Source organism: Notamacropus eugenii, chromosome 5 (assembly GCF_028372415.1).
Source record: "Notamacropus eugenii isolate mMacEug1 chromosome 5, mMacEug1.pri_v2, whole genome shotgun sequence".
Lineage (NCBI taxonomy): Eukaryota > Metazoa > Chordata > Mammalia > Diprotodontia > Macropodidae > Notamacropus > Notamacropus eugenii.
The window spans coordinates 320,768,597-320,792,423 of NC_092876.1; the positions used below are offsets into that span (position 1 = coordinate 320,768,597).

General features: G+C 38.6%; 1 long non-coding RNA gene across 1 annotated transcript in view; it reads left to right on the plus strand.

Moving 5' to 3' along the window:
- The window catches only part of LOC140506353 (uncharacterized), a 45,989-nt gene that overhangs the window by 11,913 nt on the left and 10,249 nt on the right, over window positions 1-23,827 (plus strand). The window contains exons 3-4 of the long non-coding RNA XR_011967893.1: window positions 16,248-16,363; window positions 18,510-18,590. This is a non-coding gene — a long non-coding RNA (uncharacterized lncRNA). The remainder of the gene's footprint in view (window positions 1-16,247; window positions 16,364-18,509; window positions 18,591-23,827) is intronic.

Genomic DNA, 23,827 nt, shown 5'->3' on the forward strand with positions numbered 1-23,827 from the left:
GTGGTGCACATGTTATGACCCCCATTTTGTAGCTGAGGCAAAAAAAGATAACACTACCCCCTCTTAATTACTTTTTCCTTCAGCATGCCTGTTTTGGGGGGATAGTAAGTAGTCAACCCATGGCACAGACATCCATTGGATGTATGCCTCTATTATGAAACTATACCAGAGGTAGACAAGTAGGTGGAAAAACAGATAGATCATTGAATTTTGGGTAGGGAAAATCTGAGTTCAAATTCTGACTCAGACACTTAGTAGCCAATCAAGTAACTTAAAATCTGTTTGCCTCAGTTTTCTCATTTATAAAATGGGGATAATAATAGAACCTACTTTTTGGAGATCTTGTGAGGATAAAATAAGATACTTATAAAGCACTTTGAAAACCTTAGTGTAGAATATATATGCTAACTATTGACATTTTTGTTATTTTTACCAGAGAAACATAAATTCGTATGCACAAATATTTAATTAAGGCATGAAGCAGTATAAATAGCAAAGGAAGGAATCTAGTAATAAAATATTCTCTGTATCCATGTCTAAAAGAGTGCTAGGTTTTTATCTCTATGGGAGTTATAGTCTAATTCCCTATCAATTTCTCTAAGTTTCCAGCAAAGCAACTTCAGAACTCACAGTCCCAATGTAAGATACTTAGAATGCAATGCTATATACTTTGAGTATCTCTCAGGCACTTTTGGAGACTAGTTAGGACAGGAAAGTAGCTGATGTTTCTGAATGCTGATGCCTCTCTCTGTAATTGTAATTTAAGGTTAATGGTAGGTGGGGGGAAGAGTTAAAGATCTTCCCAGCCCATTAATAGGTCTCTATATGTTTTGTTGGTTGCTTGGTTGGTTGTTATCCTTCCTTCTGGAAGAGGACCAAAATGACATCACCATGATAAAGTGAAGTTTCAGCATGTCTGACTGTGGCTGATCAGACCAATACGAGCTCAGAATGCTCTACCACAGATTGGGCATAGATAGTCCATGTGAATATTTGGGGTGGTTACTCCAAATTTGAGCATCCAACTTTTCCTTTGTGCTACCTCAATTCTGCTTTGCTCATAGAGCACAGCACCTTTTCTGATGTGGACACACCATGCTGAATGGTCCTGTATCAGTGTCTCCCATGTCACACAGTCAAATCCAAAGTTCTTGAGAGAGACTTTGAGAGTGTCTTTGTATCGCTTCTTCTGATCTCCATGTGATCGCCTGCACTATATGAGTTCTTCATAAAATAGTCTTTTCGGCAAGCATACTTTTTGTTTTCAAACAACATGGCCAGTCCATTGGAGTTGTGCTCTCTGAAGCATAGTTTGGATGCTTGACAGTTCAGCTCAAGCAAGGACTTCAATGTCTGGTACCTTATGCTGCCAGGTGATCCTCAGAATCTTCCTAAGACAATCCAAATGGAAGTGATTCAGTTTTTTGGCATAGAGCTGGTACATTGTCCATGTTTCATAGGTGTACAACAATGAAGTCAGCACAACAGCTCTGTAGACATTCAGTTTGGTGGTCAGTCTAATACATCTTCTCTCTCAAACTTTTCTTCGGAACCTCCCAAAAACTGAGCTAGTGATGGCATTGTGTGTGTCAACCTCATTGTCAGTGTGTACATCCCTGGAAAATATACTACCAAGGTAGTGTACTTCAATTTGAAAAGGCTACAAGCCAAGACTAAAGTGCAGGAAGTGTTGGTGCATGATTTTCTGTTTGCAGATGATTGTGCACTCAATGCAGCCTTTGAAACTGAGATGCAACAAAGTATGGATCAGTTCTCTGCTGCCTGTGCTAATTTTGGCCTAATAATTAACACCAAGAAAACACAGGTGCTCCGTCAGCCACGACCACACCATCCATATGTGGAACCATTAGTTGTAACAAATGGAGAAGTTTTGAATGCTGTGGATAAGTTCACTTACCTTCTGTTAATTTCTATTGAGGCTCTGGGTCAGAGAGTCCTGCCCTCTGGCTCTGAAAAGTGTATAAATACTCTGAGGTGAGATTTTACTTTGGGGCTTACTTTTTGGAAGAAGGTTTGTGTGGCAGATGAGACTCTGGGCAGCCAGTTAAGATTGCTGGGGCGGGGCATCCTTTGAAAACTCAGATGTTGGTGCTTCTCTCTCTGGTAACGACATGTGTATAGTCTATGGTCAGACAGCTGGAAGCCCTGTCTGTTGGTCTTTCTGTTTGTAATTACTGCTTGTAATTTGTTTGTATTTTCTCTGAAGTTCCCCTGAACTAAGTGAATGATATGTGCTTGACTAAAGTAGATTGATGACCCCTCAACAGTTTCTTTCCTTTTAGAAAAGCAGATCTAAGAACCTGTACAGCAGCTCCTCCTGTGCATGCTGGAGTCCTTGCTGTTACATTCTCCTCTGCTGCTTCTACAATTATCGGTTTCTAGCCATGATATCATGCATGGACATACAACATGTGTTCTGTTTCCCCAGCAGTGCTTTTTTCTCTAATCACCTCTGCTGTGTAAACGTCTTTCCTTGTAGGAGTTTCTGGTCCAGTAGAGTCCTCATCTGAAAATGTCATAAGGCTGTAGGCCCTCTCTCTCACACATATGCCTCTGAGTGATCTTTTTGCAGCTCTAAACATTGAGGGAAATGAAATTCTATAGACATTCACCTTATGTGAAGTTGGCTCAGGCACACATGGCTAACAAGTGGTAGAGACCGGACTAGAAATCAAATGCAAGTTTCCAAATGCAACTTCAATATTCTTTTCCCTCCACTATTCTTTCTAGATAAAGGATTTAGGAAAGCAGAAACATCCCAAAGAAATGTGGAGACAAAGAAATAGAGACTAAACTTCCTGTACACAAATTTTCTCCTCCACCACAAGTGACATTGCTAAATTGCTGCTTTCCTGATGTCATTTTCCTCCTCTTTCTTTCCTCAATACATAAATTGACATGCACCTGTTACCACACATTTGGCTCATTAATTTCCCTTCTAAAAACCATAGCCTCTTCTAACCCCTCTTCTTGCCTTACAAATACACTATAATCACATTTGTATTTCAAAATAGCACAGGCGTAGGTGCCAATTCACATGGGAGAACTCCCTCTTTGGCCAGATAGTTGTACATTACCAGGCAGAGGCAGAATGTTTTTCTTTTAAATTTCTTTATGAAGTTTTCATTATGATGAGTTTTGTTTTTAGATCACTTTCATATATCCTTTTCCCTGCCCCAGCTCCTTTTTATAGGAATCTTTTTTAAAAAATGGAAAAAACCTCACAGTTGAGTTAACCAGCCAACACAGTGACCGTGCATCTGGTATACACAATATTCCACATGTAGCTGTGCATAGAACACAACCTGTGTGCTGATCCACCTGGGCCTCAAGATTCATACTTTGTGCATATCTATAATTCCATACCCATAGTCTCCTACTTCTGAAATGAAGAAATGGGATAGGATGCATATTCTTAATTTTTTCCTAGCTCAAGTTTGATCATTATTAATTGTATGGCATTTTGTGTTGGGTAGTTATTTTTTTGTGTTCTTTCTATTTACATCATTGTAGTGAAGGCTCATTTTCCTGGTTTTGGTTACTTCACTCTATATTCAGTTCACAAAAGTCTTTTCATGTCTCTCTTAATTCTTCATGTTCAGTTTTAGCATTTCTTGTACTACAGTGATATTTCATTACATTCATGTACCACGATTTGTTTAATAATGTCCCAATTGATGAATATCTACTTTGTTTCTAGTTCTTTCCTATTACAAAAAGTGCTTCAATGAATATTTTTATATGTATGAGACCTTTCTGTCTTTGACCTCTCTTGGTTCTATGCATAGCAGAGGAATATCTGCATCAAAAGATGTGGACATTTTAGTCAAATTTTTAAAAAAGCATAATTCCAAATAATGGTTGTACTACTTTAGAGTTGTACTAACAGTTTATGAGTGTATCTGTCTTCAGTTTCTCTAACATCTTTTCTTGCCTTTGTCTATTTGATAAGTAAGAGATCAAAACTCAGTTATTTTAATCTGTATTTCCCTTATATTAGTGACTTAGAGCAATCTATCATATGGTTATTGTTTTTGAGAATTATTTGCTTGTATCCTTTGGGCACTTGCCCATTGGGATTTTATATTTGTTGTTTGGTCGTTTTCAGTTGTATCTTACTCTTTATGACCCTATTTGGTATTTTCTTGGCAAAGATATTGGGCTGGTCTGTCATTTCCTTCTACAACTCAATTTACAGATGAAGAAACTGAGGCAAATAGGTTTAAGTGACTTGCCCAGGCTCAAACAGTTAGTAAGTGTCTGAGGTCAGATTTAAACTCAAATCGTCCTGACTCTCTATCCACTGAGGGCCACCGAGTTGCCTAGGTTCTATATATTAGCATTCATTCCTCACATACCTTGGATATCAGATTTTTATCAGAAATATTTGATAAAAAGATTTCTCCTCAGTTAAAAGTTTGCCTTATCCTAGATACATTGATTTTGTTCTTCTAAAAATGTTTCAATTTCATAGATTAAATTATTGATTTAGAGTTAGAAGGAACCCTCTCATTATGCAGATGAGAAAACTGAAGTTCAGAGAGATCAATTAATTTACCTAAGGTAGAAACAGCAGAAAGTGGCAGAGTGAAGATCCAAACCCAGATAGATCTTCTGACTATGAAACCAATATTCTTTCTCCATTGCCACACTGTGCCCCTTAAATTTGTTTAGTTAGAGATTTCCCTCCCCCCAGTTTACTCCTTCCATTTTTCTCCCTTTTGAGTGTTCATTTGGAACTTATTGTGGTACACGGTGTGAACTTGCTTTTGGTCTTTAGTTAAACTGATTTCTAGTTTCTCCAGGAGTTCTTGTCAAATCAGGAGGTCTTCCCCATATAGTATATATTCTCCAGTTTATTGAATTCTTGGCTATTGAATGGGACAGCTAGGTGGTGCAGTGGATAGAGTGCTAGTTCTGGAGTCAGGAAGGCTCCTCTTCCTAAGTTCAAATTTGGCCTCAGACACTTACTAGCTATGTGATCCATAGCAAGTCACTTAACCCAGTTTACCTCAGTTTCCTCATCTGTAAAATGAGCTAGAGAAGAAAATGGAAAACTACTATAGTATCTTTGCCAAGAAAACTCCAAATGCAGTCATGAAGAGTAGGACATGACTGAAAAACAAACAACAACAAGTTATTGAATATTTCATTTCTGATCCTTGCTTATGTAGTTTGTTCCACTGACCTATTTTTCTATTTTTAGAGGAAAAATATCACCAAAATTGGTGATCACTATTTTGAAATACAGTTTAAGGACTGGAAGTGCTATTCTTTCCTTCTTACTTTATGACTTTAGATTCTAGAAATTTTGTTCTTCTAAATGAATTTTGTTACTATTTTGTCTAGCTCCATAAAATATCTCATTAGTAGTTTGACTTAATATTAAATTAATTTAGATTCTATTACCTTTTTAATTACAGGGGTGTAACTCAACCACTAACAGGGAATATCCTTCCAAATACTTAATTTATCCTGTTTCTTTAAAGATTATTTTGTAATTACATTGATGGAAGCCTTGAAGATTGATTACAAGATGTTTTGCATTTTGTAGCTAAGATTTCCCTTTCTGTTATTTCTTCTGGATTTGTTGTTGCTATGTAGAGATGCTGATAATTCCTGTGGTTGCATTTTATATCCTGATACTTTACTGAAAGTATTGTTTGTCTAAATTAGTTTCATTGCTAATTTTCTAGGGTTTTCTATGCAAACCAAAAAGTCATCTACAAATTGGGATAATTTTGTCTTCTCCTTGCTAATGTTTATGTACTTAATTTCTTTATCTTGTTTTATTTTTATTAATAGAATTTCTAAAACATGTCAAATAATGGAATAAGGTTACATTTTGCCCTTTCCCCTGTATTTATTGAGAAAGCTTCCTGTGTTTCCTCTTACAGATCTTTGGAATATATATCTATATACACACACACACTTATATGCATATGTACATATACGTGTCTATGTATTTATGTATATTTATCTAATATTTATGATATATATTTATATACGTATGATATATTTGTATTGAAGAATGGCCTTTCTGTGCCTATGCTTGGGAGAATTTTTTTTAGCCTAAGTGAGTATTGTATTTTGTCAAAGGCTTTCTCTATACTTATTTTTTTACTATTGTGGTTTGGGTTATTTTTATTTGAAATATGATTAATTATATTGCTTTCAATAACTGGTACATAGTAGATGCTTAATAAGTGCCTATTTTAAAACTGCTTATTGATTCATTATTTAGTGCTTGTTATCTTCAAGGAGCTGTGCTAGTTGTTGAAGATACTTGTTTCTTTGGGGGAGGGAATCACTGAAGATATAAAGTTAAAAATTTTAAAAAATTTTCCACCTTCAGGGAGCTTATATTGTAGTAGTGGAATTTTATGATGTTAGAATTCTGATATAGAATCATAGAATTTTAAATCTGGAAGCACCTTAAGGCCCAAATAGGGGAAGGGACTTGGCTCAAGGTCATACAAATACTCCACAGCAAAGCCAGGTCCAGAACACATATATTCTGACCTCTTTAGGCCAGAGCTCTTTCCAGTCAACTTTACTGTCTTCACAGTACCATTACAATGAAAGTCGTAGCTCTCCTAAATTTACAGTGCTCCCAAATGTCCCAGTGCACTTAGAGATCTGAGATTTGTTCTGTGAAGTTTGGATGCCGCACTTGAGGACTTAGAGGGCCACATGTGTCCTTGAGACCATGGGTTCCCCACCCCTGGATTAGACCAAAACGAGAAAGTTTGACAGATGATTTTCTTTCTCTTTAAAAACTTAGGAAGTTTGTGACCGAAAAATTGGTACCAGTTTTCCTCAGCATCACTGGATGAAGTGATCACTTGAAGATTCCTCATCATGTAACTTAGTCTTGGATACTCGACATCTTCCTAATTCTGTTAGCCTCTTCTCTCCTTCTCTCAGTTTCCTCAGCTCACTATTCACTTTCTAGCTCACTATTCACTTTCCATCTGCAACTCTGCTTAACTTGAAGTCCACACAATAGGATGCTGGGCACCCTCTGACTTCCCCACTTCTCCTGCTTCCTTTTATGTGTTGTCTTTTCCCATTAGATAATAAGCTTCTTGAGGGCAGAGATTATATTTGTTTTTCTTATTTGTATCCCCAGTGCTATGGACAGCTAGGTGGTATAGTGGATAGAATACTGGGAAGACCTAAGTTCAAATCTGGCTTCAGATACTTACTGGCTATGTGATCTCGAACAAATTGCTTAACCCTGTTGGCCTCAGTTTTCTCATCTGTAAAAGGAGCTGGAGAAGGAAATGGACGTGACTGAAATGATTCAACAAAAACAACAACAACATCTCCAGTGCTTAGCACAGTGACTGGCACACAGTAGGCACTTAATGTTTGTTGAATTAATTGAATTTAATCTTGGGACCGGGATGGCTTTGAGCCTAAATGTTAAGGTGCTTAAGTTTGTCTTTGATGTCCTTGCTTAATCTTTCTTTGTCCATTGCCATCCTTTAGTCTCTTCCCTTGCTCTTTCTTCCCAGTGTTATCATCAAATGATACAATAAGTTTAAAGAGCTTTGCAAACTTTGAGGCACTTCTTAAATGTTTTTTTGCTTGAAATTTCTTCTATCTCTGCCTCTTTATTTTTAGCATTGGTCTTCCCAGTATTATTAATTTCCAGATGATGTGAAACCTATTTTTGCAGTGTTCAGGTTACCAGATAAATATTGGTACCTCAGATATTAAGATAATAGAGAATCAAGGAATGGGTCATAGTCATAGTCAGTCTCTGTGATAGAGACTCAAGCTACTTGAATCAGTTCACAAAAGCCAATTGTTAAATTTTTTGTGTGATCATTTACACTTCCCTCCAAATTTTGTTGTTGTTCATTGCCTACACTTAAAAATGTGACAAAGAAAACATTAATAATACAGATTAACTTAAAAGTGTATTACACACATTTCCCCCACTCCTCCCTGAAGACTTGAGTATTAAACATTTACCAGCGTCTCCTTCATTGTAAGAATTGTGGGAATTTAGAGAGGCAAAGGAACATGGGATCATGGATTTATGGCTGGAAGGACTTGAGAGGCTTTCCAGTCTGGTTCTTTCTTTCTATAGACCCAGAGTGGTCAGAGAAAACTTCATGGATGAGGTGAGACCATTTTTATCAAATATTTACTAAGCACCTACTCTGTTTAGAGCACTGTGCCTTTAAAATAAGATATGTGCAATGATTTTGGCCAGCTGGTACCACAGAAAATGATAGACTATGGATTCTTGACCATTTCTGCATGTGTCATAGACTCCTTTGTCAGCATGGTGAAGCTCAGAATGTTTTCTTGCTCACATTCATCATAAAAGGAAATGCTAAATTTTAGTTAGAGGCCAATGAAAATAAATGTAATTTTTTTTGCCATCTAAGTTTATAGAATTCATGAAATCTATCTGTGTGGATCCATGGACCCCAGATTAAGAACCCCTGGGGTAGACCACAAAAAATCATAATAAGAACTTGGAAGAGAGAAAATGTTGAGAAATTGAGGCAGAAAGTGGTTTGAAGAAAGAAAAATATACACAATGTCATGAGAACACCTTATCTAATTTATAATTAGTCACACATATAAACACACATAGAATTATGACTTAAAAAAAATTAGCACCAAGATTTAATTCATTTGAGTGTAGGGGGTGAAGGGAAGATGATATCCAGGTCTGTGAAATTTCTCTGAGTAGCTTGGCTGCAAAGGGGGAAAGGAGGTTGAGGAGACAGAGGTGACAGGTAGGAAGGTGAAATTTCAGAGAGTTGGAGATAGTGAGTCTTTTTTTGGTAAATAGAGTGCCTGAAAGACTGTGGACAGAGGTTCAAAATATTGTACGTCAGGCAGCAACAAAAAACATTCCAAAGAAAAAGAAGAGCAAGGAAGCAAAATGACCATTTGATGAGGTTTTATAAATAGCTGAGGAAAGAAGGGAAATGAAAAGGAAAGGGGAAAGGGAAAGATATGCTCAACTGAATGCAGAATTCCAGGGAATAATAAGGAGAGATAAGTAGGTTTTCTTAAATGAGCAATGCAAAGGAATGGAAGAAAATAATAGAATGAGAAAGACGAGCTCCTCAAGAAAATTAGAGATATCAAGGAAAAGATTCACGCAAAAATGGGCATGATAAAAGATGAAAGTTGTAGGGACTTAACAGAAGCAGAAGAGAGTATAAAGAGGTGGCAAGAATACACAAAAGAACTATTCAAGAAAGCTCTTAACATCACCAATAACTATGATATGTGATTAATGATTTAGAGCCAGTCATCCTGGAGAAGAAGTCAAATGGGCTTTAGAAAGCATTGCTAACAATAAAACTAGTGAATATGATGGAACTCCAGCTGAGCTACTTAAAATCCTAAGAAGATACTGTTAAAGTGTGGCACTTAATATGCCAGCAAATTTGGAAAACTTGACAGTGGTCACTGTATTGCAGAAGATAAATGTGATGTACCAATCCTAAAGAAGGGCAATGCCAAGGAATGTTCAGATTACCAAACAACTGTGCTCATTTCATATGCCGGTAAAGGAATGCTTAACTTTCTGGAAGCTAAGCTTCCTCAAAATGTGAACCAAGAATTACCAGAACAACAGGCTTGTATTCAAAGAGGCAGAAGAACTAGAGACCAAATTGCCAATATTTGCTGGATTATGGAGAAAACAAGGGAGTTGCAGCCTCTGTTTCACTGACTGCACTAAAGCCTTTGACTGTGAATCACAACAAAATGTAGCAAGTCCTCAAAGAGACTGGAGTGCCCGATCATCTTACTTGTCCCCTGAAGAACCTATGTGTGAGTCAAAAGCAACAGTTAGAACCAAACATAGAACAATTGATTGGTTTAAGATTGGAAAAGGAGCACAAGAAGGCTGCATATTGTCTTATTTATTTAACTTATTCACAAAGTACATCATCCCAAATGCCAGGCTGAATGAATCAGAAGCTGGAATTAAGGCTGCCAGGAGAAAAAATCAACAATCTCAGATATGCAGATGATAACACTCTGATGGCAGAAAGTGAAAAGAAATTAAGAAGCCTCTTAATGAGGATGAAAGATGAGAGTGTAAAAGCTGGCTTGAAGCTTAACATAAAAAATACTCAGATCTTGGCAACTGGCCCCATCACTTCATGGCAAAGAGAAGAAGAAATGGAAGCAGTGCCAGATTTCATATTCTTGGGCCCAAAAATCACCGCAGACAGTGACCGCAGCCATGAAATTAAAAGACACTTGTTCCCTGGAAGGAAAGCTATAGCAAATCTGGTCAGCCTACTAAAAAGCAGAGACATGACCTTGCCATCAAAGGTGCATATAGTGAAGACTATAGTTTTTCTAGTAGCAATAAATGGCTGTGAGAGTTGTACTCTAAGAAAAGCTGAGAGCTGAAGAATTGACACTTTTAAATTGTGGTGCTGGAGAAGACTTTTGGGACTCTCTTGGGCAGCAAAGAGATCAAAGTCATCAATACTTAAAGAAATTAATTCAGGCTATTCATTGAAATTCAAGTTGAAGCTTGAATACTTGGCCACATAATGAGAAGATGGGACTTATTGGAAAAGATCCTGATATTGGGAAAGATGGAACAAAAAAGGAAGAAGGAATGACAGAGGATGGGACGGATAGATAGTGTCATGGAAGCAATAAACATGAACTTGGACAGACTTTGAGAGATAAAGGACGATGGAAGGGTTATGGTATATGTCATGAAGAGTCAGACTCGACTGAATGACTGAGTAACAGCAACTTATGATAAAAAGCAGGAACCAGGAGAGAAATACGACCCTTGTTATGGCTCTATAAAGAACAAGCCCAATGAAGGATGGAAGGCATAGGGCTGATGGACTGGAAGACTAATGCTGGGAAGAAACATGCACTTTGGATATTGAGCATCCTAGGCAAAGTTTTAATTATTCTGTTTTAGGTATATCTCTGTTCACTCATTCATGTATGTAATTACATACATATATATGTATTTACCTATATCCATATTCAAAGAAACATGCACATTATCTCTTCTTCCTTCTCTCTCTCTCTCTCTGTCTCTCTCTCTCTAAATCCTTCCCTCCCTCCCCTCTTTTGCTGCATACTTCATACACATGCAGATACACATACACACACATACATATGGCAACTAAAAATCCCAATAAGTGAGTCCTCAGTGAGGCTGTTTTCTTACTCAGGCTGATCCTTATCCTTGTCTATTTATTGCTGGTTAATCAGTGAAATGAGACACACTTCTGACTGGAAAGCAGAAGAGACTACTTCAGATTTGGAGAACAGAGGCAAGAATTTCTCTTTCCTCCCTCCCTCCCATTCAAACTGTATCCAAGCCACTGTCTGCAGATGTATCCCAAATGGATCCCAATTGCCACTGCATTTTTCCCCCAGCAGAGTGGGGCCAAGAAAAAGAGAGGCCTCAGCCAAAAAGCTGAGGGGAAGGGAAGAAAAATCCCAGAAAAACTTAGAAACCCCAGCATTCCTGGCTCTTGTCGGCATCTTGTGACTAGGCTCCCACCAAGGGAAAAACTTTGAAAAATGTGTTTCAGGGCAGTTCATGCTGCTCATTTGGGAGAACAGTGTCAGTTCACCCTGAGTTTGGGGCTGCTCAAGAGAGAGCCACCGACCAGCTAGTTCTCCAACCCCATACTTTGTTCCTAGAGTTGGCACCATCTATACTTCTTGTATCCTCCTGAATTTCCCTAAGAGCTGTCTTCAGGACCTGATCTTAGCAAAATTGGAAGTCTTGGTGAAATTTGTCTTTGTAATATTCTTATTTTGTTTTCAGTGCCCCTTATTCAGTTTTCTCATAATGTCCTCTGCTTCTCATCACACTCTTTCCTGAATCAAAATGAACACACCCACACACACTTTGGTCCTAGGGCCTTGCCCTTTGTCATCTGATAGCCAGATACTATGATCATAAATTCTCAGGGATGGAGCTCTAGTCTGATCTTGGCCAAAGCTCAGGCCTGACAACCCATCCTTGATAAGTAGTCCTCTAGCTTCCTCTTGGAGATATGGAGAATAGATCTAGCAATGGGGAACTCATCTAACAGTGCAGCATGCTTCACTTTGGAACAACTCTGATCATTAGAAGTTTTTCCTCATGTGGAGCCAAAATCTAGCTCCTTAAAATCTCCACTTCTTATGACTAGATTGGGCCAATAGAGCTAAAAAGAACAAGTCTAACCCTCTTCCACCTAATTGCTCATTTACTACTTGAAGGCAATCCTGTCATCCCTGAATTTTCTCTTCTTTAGACTAAGAATTCTAAATGCTTTTACCTTGTCTTTCTATGTCATGGCTTCCTGTACTTATGACTTCCTGTACTATCCTTCTAATGATCTTTTCCTGCACGATCTCCTGTTCGTTAGTGTCCTTCTCAAAACATATCTCATGAATGAAATTAATAGCTACCCAAAATGTTATTTCTTCCAGAGGATATAAGTATACTTTTAATAGGAGGGAGGAGGGAAGGAACACATATTTACCAAACACTTCTATGTTCCAGGGACTGTGCTAAGTGCTTTACAAATATCTTATCTGATTCTCAGAACTCTGACAAGTAGGTGCTATTATTATCTCCAATTTTACAGTTGAGGAAGCTGAGGTTAAGGGACTTGCCCAAGGTCACATAGCTAATAAATATCGGAGGCCAGATTGGAAATCAAGTCTTCCTGACTCCAGACCCAGTATTCCATCTGCTCTATCCTTAGATGCCTTATGGAGACAGACAATGACAAAAATAGAGATACTCTTGGAGAGGTGGCAGCTTCTGGCTTTTTCAAATCGTCCCATGGAAATCCTGTTCCTCTTTTTCTCAAGTCTTGAAATTTCTGTGCCAGATTGTATCTTCAATACTATTGTAATGGGTCTGGTGCATTTACAGAGCCTATCAGCTTGTTAAGATGGCCTTTCCATATGGAAGATGCTAGAGAGCTGCTTCTGGGACAATCATGAAGACTTCTAAGGGAAGAGCTTTGAATACACAGGCTACAGAGCATTCTTAGACATTCAATAAATAAGTCTATTCTGTCAATCATAGATTGAAGGAGAGATTTTTTGATGAGTTGTAAAATTATTTAAGAAGTCTAGATAGTTTTTGGTAATTTTTTTTCTTCATTGCTCTTGGGAAAGTTTTTTTTGGGGGAAGTAGAACCTGTGATTTTGCAAGTTTGAGAGATCCTGGGACTCCTCTAAACCCCATCTTTTTTGGAATTCAGATGTTCAGCCAATGCAGCATTGATACCTTGAGGTAAGGAGCAAATTTTGGGAATTATTTTCAAGAACCCAACCTGGGAGTAACTGAATCACAGGCTTACCTTGCAGTCATGTTGCATTTGGACATCAGCATGGGCGGACCAATGTTATATAGAAACTGACCTAAAGTTTAGGCCTAATTTTCACTCTTTCTGAGCCAAAGGTAGCAGAGGGAGGGTTATTCCCCCAGGGTGTTGGGGAAAATATTTGTGCTTTCTTTTGCTATAGCTTTGAAGTAAATGTTGACCTATGTAAAGGCCAAATAATGTTAAGTGGTTAAATGGACCTAGAGAGCTAATCACAGACCCCTCACAAATGGAGGGAATATAGCGAGTGAGCACTGGAGTGGATGGTGGAGAGTAAAGACAGTTCAGGACCCTCAGGGTACTTAAGAACCCATTCATTTGGTAGGTTTTTATAGAGCATTTTCTATGTGCTAAACACCATGGAGGACACAGAGAAAGAGAAAACCTAGTCGTTGATGTCAATGATTTTATAATTTAGTCAGGGAAAAAATGACATACAGACATGAAATAATTAGAAAACAGTAGAATTGAGGAATAGGTTATGTGCAGAGACTATAAACACCATAGGGTTCAGACAAGACAAAAGTGATAGGATCATAGATCCTGGACTGAAAGGAATCAGGGGTCATTTATTTCAATTCCTTCACTTTATGGATGTAGAATGGTCAGAGGAAGCTTCAAAAAAGAAGTTAGATTCAACTATGGCAAACATTTACTAAGTGCTTACTATGTTCATAGCATGTTCGAGGCACTGAAGAAGAAACAGTTTAGTCCTGAAGGATGGGTTAGATTTGGATGAACAGAGGTGAGTAACAAGGTCGTCCTAGCTTAGGAGAATTGTGCAAACAAAGAAATAGATTAGAGAATAAGCATGGAATGTGTGGTGGGTAGAAATGAAATGTCCAGATTGTTGTATTGGGGAGAGAAGATGAGGCTAGAAAGATGTTCTGGGGCCATATCATTGAAGGCTTCAAACTTTGGGTTGAGGAGTTTGAACTTAATCCAGTAGATAATAGACAACCACTGAACATGCATATCTTTCTAACTAGAAAGTGACCTCTTTGGAGGTAGGAAACTTATCTTCTCTTAGAAGGAAGTATTTTGAGTTCTTGTCCTGCAGAGCGTATGGAGTCAGTGAGTGGGAAGAAGGAGATCTGTACTAAAAAAAAAAATCTGAGATTTAAATATGCTATCATCTAGACTTAAAGGATGTTTGTTGATTGACAGAAGTAGAGATTAGGACTGGTTGCCTGGCAACAACACCCCCTCACTCCTTCCACATTAACTCTCAGGCTGAACATGGACCTTTCTTGATAAAATTTCCCCTTCAAGGCTACCCTTAATTTAAAGGATTTTCACCTGCATAATAATATTGCAGGCTCATTTGATAAGAAATTTAGAGATAGAAGGAGTCTTACAGGTCATCTAAGGCAATCCCTTCATTTTGCAGCTGAGGAAACTTAATTCCATCTAGGTTAAGTGATTTGCCCAAGGTCCAGCAGATGGTAGGTGACAGAGCTGGGATTTGAACCCAAGTTCATTGACTCCAAATATATAATTCTCATCGCAGCACAGTCTCCCAAGGAGAGATATATTTGCTCTATCATCACTAGGGATAATCCTGTACCTTGCTGCCAGGCGTGGCAAAATCAACCACAAAATGTGGGCATATAGTCCTCTCCAAAGAACCAGCAGAACTAGGTGGCAATGTCCACAAGGAGCCAGGAGCTGTGTGTAGGGTTTTCAGTGCATACAGGAATGGCTTTATGTGATAAGCATAATAACTGGAACCTCTTAACTCCACTGGACGGCAGAGAACTCAGAAAGTCAGGCTTTCCTGTTTAGTGTTTGCTAAAATCCCATCTTCTGCACAAAGCCTTTCCTGGCCCCCTTGAGGCTAGTGCCTTTCCTCTGAGAGCACCTCCAACTTGTCCTATATGTTATCTCCCCATTAGATTGTGACTTCCTTGAGGGTAGGGGTTGTTTTTGCCTTTGTCTTGTATCCCCATTTCTTAGCACAGTGCTTGGCATATAGTAGATCCTTAATAAATACTTGTTGACTTGATTTGTCTTTAGAGATCATCCAGCTAACCCATCTTCTTAAGGATAGAATCCTTACTCTGTCATCTCTGATAAAGAGTCATGCTGCCCTAAGTGGTCTGTTCTCCATTGTATTGCCAAAATATCTGAAACAGCTCATAAATCATAGGCCCTAGTCTTTTAGCCTGAAAGAGACCTTAGAGATCAGATTTTATCCATTGGTTCTTAAAAGTTTTTCATCTTTTCTAAATATCCCCAAATAAAATGCAAAAACTCCTGGAAAGGATAAGATTTCAGTCTTCTACCTACTTGCTAATGTCTTACCTGGCACTCCAGAATCACAGAAATACCAAGATAAAAGAAACCTCAGCGCTCTTTTATCATTCTGATCAATCTGGTACCTGAATTGGTAACCCCTCTATAATACTGCTTACATGTTACTCTATTTGAAGACCTCCAGTCACAGGGAATTCATTATTTCACTTGTGTGACTATTTTTCTACTGATCCATAGCCTTTAAGATCAAGGTTAAACACAAAGAATTTTGGGTAGTTTTGTTCCCAGGTAAAGTTTGAAGCCTGTAAGAACCCTTGGCTCTAATTGTTAGGATTTTTTCCCTTAGATTGAGGCTAAATCAGTCCTTCTCCAATTGCAGAGCACTCTTCTGCGCAGCAGCCACTCAGACTGCTAATAGCAAGGACCTCAGATCATAAGATTCAGGAAGAGAATCTCTGAATGGGTGGGGCATCAGAAGGGAGAGATGAAGTTCTGAAAATGGTGCTTTTTGCTGGTGTTTGTGAATCTAAACTACATGCAGACATAAATCCCTAAAGAGTGTTTAATGAGACACAATTTAACTGCATACTTTCTCTCTGGTTTGAGAATCTGAGTGGAAGGGTCCTCCCTCAGTGGCCTCAACAAAACAGCCAGATGACCAGTTCTGCCTTGATGTCTTCTGTAACTCTGGCTCATACTCTGAACTTCAGGAAGATTAGCAGGTAAGTTACCATCATTTACTATTCTGGGACTGGGTTGACTGAACACATGCAACCCTAACTCAAAGCACTGGAAAAGAGATATTGTACCAATGCTGGTAGAAAGCTAATAATAATAAGCATTTATATAGGGCTTACAAATATTATCTCCTTGATCCTCACAACAACTATGGGAAATAGGTGCTGCTGCTATTACCCCAGTTTATAATTGAGGCAGACAGAAGTTGTGACTTGCCCAGAATCAGACAGCTAGTAAATGCCCGAGGCTAGATTTGAACTCAGGTCTTTCAGAGTGTAGGTCCAGTACTATTGTGCCACCTAGTTGCTTCAAGGGACTTCAGACTCTCAAAGGAGTGGCACCCAGAACTTTGACAATTCACAAAGCTGAGCAACATGCCCCTTTGGTACCTGCAGGCCACTTTTAGAGTGGTATTGGTCCCATCACCTCCTTCCTTTATTCGCTTCCTTCCTGATTTAATGCAGATTGAATCAGGTTAAAAGGAACTAAATAGTATCTGTTCTCAAAAAACAAGAAATCACTGAAGTGGGGAGAGGGCAGTTCTGTTGGTTTTCCTTCATTGATAGTGGTGAAGGAGGAGGTGTCTATGGACTAACTACGTGTATATGGCTCAAGTTCTTTGCTTTTTTTAACACCAGATTATGGAGCTTCCTCTTGTTCCTCCTCCTCTTTCTTCTTTGCTTCCATTCCATAAATTGCCTCCCTTAGTCATTGCCCAGATACAGGCATTAGTGACTGTAATACCACACACTTAGAGCTGTTGTCCTAAAAGTAATATTAGTCTGGGATCAGTTCAGATTCTGTCTTTTGCTTCTGCCTCTTAGAATCCCTAGTTTCCTCAATTGAGGAGTAACTGAACAAACTGTGTGATCTGATTGCGATGGAATATCATTGTGCTATAAGAAATGAGCTGGATATTTTCAGAAAAATTTGGAAAGACTTCCATGAACTGATGCAAAGTGAAGTGAGCAGAACCAGGAGAACATTGTGCACAGTAGCAGCAATATTATACTATGATCAACTGTGAATGGCAGCCATTCTTAGCAATACAATGATCTAGGACAATGCTGAAGAATTTATGATGAAAATGTTATCTACCTCTAGTGAAAAAACTGATGGAGCCTGAAAGCATATCAAAGTATACTTGTAAAAACTGTTTAATTTTTCTTTTTCTTTGCAGGGGAGGTCTATGTTTTCTTTAACAACTTGACTAATATGGAAATATATTTTGCAAGGCTGCACATGTATAACCTATGTCAAATTGCTTGTCATTTCAGAGATATAAGGAGAGGAGGGAAGGAGGGAAAGAATTTGGAACTCAAAATTTACAAAAAAAACCCCGAAGGTTGAATTTTTCTTACATACAATTGGAAGATATAATAACATATAATATTAAAAAAGAATCTCTAGTTTCCTTCAAAACTCAGCTCAAGTGCTACCTTCTATTTGTCTGAGTATGCTCAGATACTAGAACCTCTTTCTCTTACTCCTATTTACCTTATCCCATTCAGGCACTGCTTTTCTGTTTCTAGAAAAACAATTCAAATCCTCAACAGTAGCCAATAGTCTATATATAGTCACAGATAATCTGAATATCAGAGGTAGTATGACTTGATGGAGAGAAAACTGACAGCAAGATCTAGGTTCTAATCCTATCTCTGATATATAATGACTGGGATTTTGGTCAAGTCATTGAACTTTCTGTGCTCTAGGGAACTCTAAAGAGTGAAAGAATGAAGCACTCATTAATCTCTTATCATGTGCAAAACACTTAGTATCCCCAGCATTTAGCCTTGAGCTAAGAGCTGGGGACACAAATAGAAAACTGAGGCAGTCACGACTCTCAAGGAGTTCACATTCTAACGAGAGACAAAACATATAGAAGGTTTCAGCTGCAAGTCAGATGGAAAAGTGCCATGGTCCTTAGAGTGTAGCAGTAAAGCAGATGTTGATATCTCTTCTTTAATGTCATTTCCATTGATAAAATGATATGATTGTCTGGTGTTGAATATTTTACAATGCCAAGGACTTTGGGGTCAAGCATTCTCTTTTCTGAGTCTATGGTAACTGTGGTTGTTTCACTTTCAAGAGCAGTTGCCAGGCTGCATCTTCATAAAGTTTGTTTTTCAGGTGATGGCTGAGGATGCTGGTCTGGAAGCATTGCTGTCTCCAAAGCTCTTGGGTTTAGAGTCCTGGGCTATCTTCATCAAGGTATGTTAGAAGACAGTGGTCAAGGCAGTGGTGATGATTTGACTTGCCTGAAATATGGCGCCTCTTCTCTCTCTGTCAGGGAGCTTTACTGCTTCAGCTAGGCTGACTTGTCTGCCCTGTGTGTGGCAGTTGGTAGAGATGGCTGGTGACTTCTCCACAGGAGTTGCTTCCTCAGATAATGACAGTGAGGGCTGGACTGGAAGTAGGACTGGGCTTCTGGGAGGTGCCGCTGCTCCTAGGGATCTTGCACCTGTTTGACTATTGGTGGCAGTTGGTCAACAGTTTTTGCTGATAGTGATGAAAAAAGTAGGCCCCCCTCTCCACAGTAATTTTAACCCTCAGTGATGACTGTGGAACTTGGGCTGGAAGTGAGTTTGGTGGTTTGGAGGGGCAGACCCTGCTGTGCCCAAAGCTCTTGGGCTCAGGGTCCTGAGTTGTCACCATTAGTCCTGTAAGACTATAAATTGCAGAGAATGTGCTGAGATTCATTAGTAGAGGAAGTTTACTTATTCTCACATAATTTTCTCATTTTATGCTAATCAAGTCACAGGTCCTATCCCTATAATTTGTATAGACTTACATAGTGGCAGCTAGGTGGTGCAGTGGATACAGCACCAGTGCGGGAGTCAGGAGGACCTGAGTTCAAATCTCACCTCAGACACTTGACACTCACAAGCTGTGTGACCTTGGGCAAGTCACTTAACCCCAATTGTCTCATCCTGGGTCATCTCCAGTCATCCTGATGAATATCTGGTCACTGGATTCAGATGGCTCTGGAGGAGAAGTGAGGCTAGTGACCTGCACAGCCCTCCCTCACTCAAAACAAAGTCAAGTGCAAGTCATGTCATTATTTCTCTGAAGGCATGGTCTTGTTCGGCAACGAAGGACGAACACACACACACAAATAGACTTTCATACACATATGCACATATGTGTGTGAGTATATATACATATATATGTATATATATACATATATTTATATGTGAAACATGTTATGCTTTTTGAGGCAAGGGACTTTGATTTTTGCCTTTGCATTCCCAGTACCCAACACAGCAGCCTGCCTATAATGGGTGATCAATGAATGCTTGTTAAATGAGTGATTGATCTTAGTCTGCTCTCTTTATAACACTGAAGACCACAAAATATTTTCAGGATTGCTATGAGACCAGATATTTGTGTAAATATCATATCCCCCTAACCATATGGGACAGTCTTATCTAAATTTGTGTAGTTGAGTTTTGTACACAGTAGATAAAAAATACATGTTTAATTGAATTGAACTGGAATTTGAGAATGACTCGTTTGACATAACGGGTGGTTCATGAGAAATTGCTCTTAATCAATTTTTGAAAAACAAAGGGTAATCCTATTCCCCCCATCTCCTTACTATTCCAGACATGGTTTAGAAATTTATTTATTATTTTTTTCTTCTTTCTTTTTTTCAGAGGTGTTTTTATCTTTATGTCTGATCTCTTCCACAAGCAGTGGATCCTCATACCTTAGCTTTCAATTTCTCTGCTTTCAGTCTTTTGGTCAAATAGTTATAGATCTATAAAAACTAACACATAAATGCACCAGGGAGGCTCACCATTACACCATTTAGCTTGTATGTTTTCCAAGATTGGATTTTAGCTGTTCTGGGTTCTTTAGCAAAGGATAAGGACAGGTTAATCTGGTCTCTGATGAAACTGGAAACCTGAGCAGGTGGTGATCTAGCCAAGCTGTGAATGGAAAGAATTTAAGCTCGGGGAATTTCCATTCCTTTGATTATTCTCCATCTATGAGATCAAGTGAATTATAGTGCTTATTTTGCTTCAGCTCCCCTGGCATTCCAACCCTGTTCAAATTTAGTCGACAGCTCTCAGCAAAAACAATAAACCCTAGATGATCTTGTTCAGTCCATTCTACTTCACTTGAAGAACAGCTCTTTCTTCATTAATCATTTTTCAAATCACAGGGCTATCGCAGCTCCATTGGCACCCCCAAGACCTTTTATTCTGTTACACACTTAAACAGTCCCAGAGTTGGCTTAATGGTAAATTATAGTGTCTGGAAAAGTCTAGGTGTCAGGCACTGCTTGTGAAAGGAGTTGCCCACCAGTAGCAGTTTTCCCCACTCTTTTTCTGCCATCTCCCTGTTCCCTCCCACTAAGAGCTATGGTTGGATATTGGTTATTTTCCTAAGAGAAAGAGTACAAAAACTCTATGATTGAGATAATCCCTTCTCTTCTTTACCCAGGTCCACCTTTGTTTTTGCTCTTTGGGTTTCTGTAGATATCCTGGTTCCTGACTCCCTGAATTTTGGACTTCTTGCTTGATTCTGCCCTTCTTGCAAGTTTCCAGGTTTTTTCTGTCTACTTAGATTCTTACCAGCTCATTTATTTGATCCTTGTTCTTCTCAGAAACTTGCTAATATATGGTAGGAGATAAGGCATTAATGGCCAGTAACTTTGGGTGAGTCTGGGACTGGGCAAGAGGTCCTCCAGGAAAGTACTGTATAATGTGATTTCAGTGGGAGATCAAGTGAGGTAGACTGAGATCCAGGGAGGGAGTTCAAAACACCAGATTCAAGGGAGTAGGAAAGAGTGTAAACCAAATACAATCAAGGATAAATGGGATAGGATACTGAGAGATATAGAAAAAAAAACTAGACTGGTAGCTGACCTTTCGGGATTTTGTCAAATTAGATTTGGACATGAAGCGAGAGCAGAGGTACCCTCTGATCAAGCCATTTTTTCTTGTAGTTTCTAAGCCCCAAGGGGTTTCAGATTTTAGCTGAGGACAAACTACTCCTAATACTTTTTGTTTGATCCTGACCTTGAAGGGGGAATGTGGCTAGAAGAAAAGAGGGGCAAATGTGCAACACAGAAGCAGAGGGAGGAAAATCACAGAGTCGTACTCGCACCACCCTGTTTGTCTATATTGGATGGTCATTGGCTGGTTCTGGGATTCTGTTCGTGATGCCTCAGTCTTTGTCTCCATTTCTTGAAGGATGCTTGACTGTGTTGAACTCCATCCATGAAGACAGAGCTCTGCATATAGATTCAAGCTGGGTTGCTGCTTGGTACGGAGATATTTAGAATTAGAGGACTAGGGCTTAAATCTTTGTTCAAATCTCTCACTTTGCTATTTATTAGCTGGTTAACCATGGGCAAGTAATTTTGCCTAACTGGGCCTCAGTTTCCTCATTTGTTAAGTGAGAGAAGTTAGACAGCCTCTTCCAGCTCTAAAATCTATTGTTTTGTGATCTAGCTCCCAACATGTCTTATCACAATATTTTTCCTATCCTTTTGCTTCTCCCATGCCATTTGCTTGGCTTTTTTCTTTCTTCTACCTACCCAGTCCCTTAAGGGTCACTCTCAGGGTCAAACATAAAAAGACTTTGGGAATTTTCCCTGAGGCAAAGTCTAAAATCCTTAGAAGCTTAGGTGCTCCAGAGTTTGGAAGTTCCCAAAGCTTGTCTGCTTCACTAGTAGAATGAACAAATTCTCTGACTGGCTTGCTGTTTTGTCCATTTGCCCTGCAGAGAGCAACTGATTCTTTTCGACCATCTAGGAAATATAATTTGCTTTCATCTTAAATATGACTCCTCTCAAACTGATTAAGGATTTATTCATAAGTAGTTCACACCTTTGATTGCTTGACTGATTCAATATAAAGGTCTTCTATGTTTGCATTAATTTGGGGTAGAGGGAAAAGTCCTTACCCTTACATGTGAATGGGAAAAGTGAGATGGAAAAGCCAACATTCCAAATCATGAAGAAGCCATAAATAGGAAGTCATAACACGAAGTTACAGTAGAAACATTGTCCCTTGATGAAAAAAAAAAAAACCAGTCCATAGTCTCTTTAATGAAGGAGGTGTAGCAGTAACTGGGGATACTTTGAAAAGTCCATGGTTTATTTGGCATATTTCTTCTGTCAAAGCAAATCACCACCCATCCAGGTATCATAAATTAGAGGTAAGAATTTAGGAGGTATATTCAAATTTCTCATTTGATACTGTTCCTTATTTGAAGCAGACTGGTATAATCATAATAACTCATATTCATATAGCACTTTAAAATTTGTAAAACTCTTCTCACAACAACCTTATTAGATAGCTAACGAAGGTATTCATATCCCCATTTAACAGATGATAGAGCTGAGGCAAGAGAGAGAATAAGTGTTTTCTTAATAGTTATATTGCTTCTCATTGTCATAGCCTGGACTTGAACCTATGTTTTCCATTATACTGAGCATGAAACCAAATTAACAAAATTTCCATCTGTGAGTAGAAGAATTTGTACTTTTCATTTTCTCTCTTGGTCCTTGATTGCCCTAGTGAACACATTTCAGGTGGAAAATGAGAGTATAACTTGGCAATAGAAGAAGGCAAAGGACCAGTAAATCTAGTTAAAATTAACTCAGTGTTCCACATCCAGAGAAGGAACTATGGAATTGGATCACAGATAGAAGACGAACATTTTCTTTTGTATTATGTTTTGTTTTATGGTTTCTCCCATTCATTTTAATTCTTCTATGCAACATGTATTTAATAGGAATGTATGTGTAGAACCTATATAAGATTGTCTTCCCTCTCAGGGAGGGAGTGGGAAGAGAGGGAGGGAATGAGGGGGAGGGAGGGGAAAAAATCTAAGATATATGGAAGTGATTGTTGAATACTGAAAACAAAATAATTTAACTAAAAAAATAAAATTAACTCAGTGAGAGCACTTTCTCACTTCTGATTTTGTATGTAGAATTATCTTAGCATTGGCAAGAAGATCAGGATACTGGAGATGGATTCCTGCTACTTTGGATAGAAATCACCTCAGCATCCTTCCTCCTTTACCCTGGGGAATTTGCCTTGATCCTGTGATTGTCAGTTTGGATGATGATTGACAAGCTACCTTTCCATTGCCTAAGGGATTGGGGATTGCTGAAGGCACCTCAGCAGAGAGTGTGCCAGCACCAGGGCAGCATATAGAAGTGGAAGAGTGTGGCAACCACTATATATCTATATATGTGTATATATATGTGTGTGTGTGCATGTGTGCAAATATGCGTGTGTACATGTATCTGTGTGTATGTATATATATAAAATTTATACGTATATATATATATATATATATATATGGAGAGAGAGAGAGAGAGAGAGAGAAAATCCATGTGTGCATCATATATCTATATCTATTGAATTTTCCATCTCACTTTCATTATTCACATGTAAGGGTGAGGATTTTCACTCCTACCCATA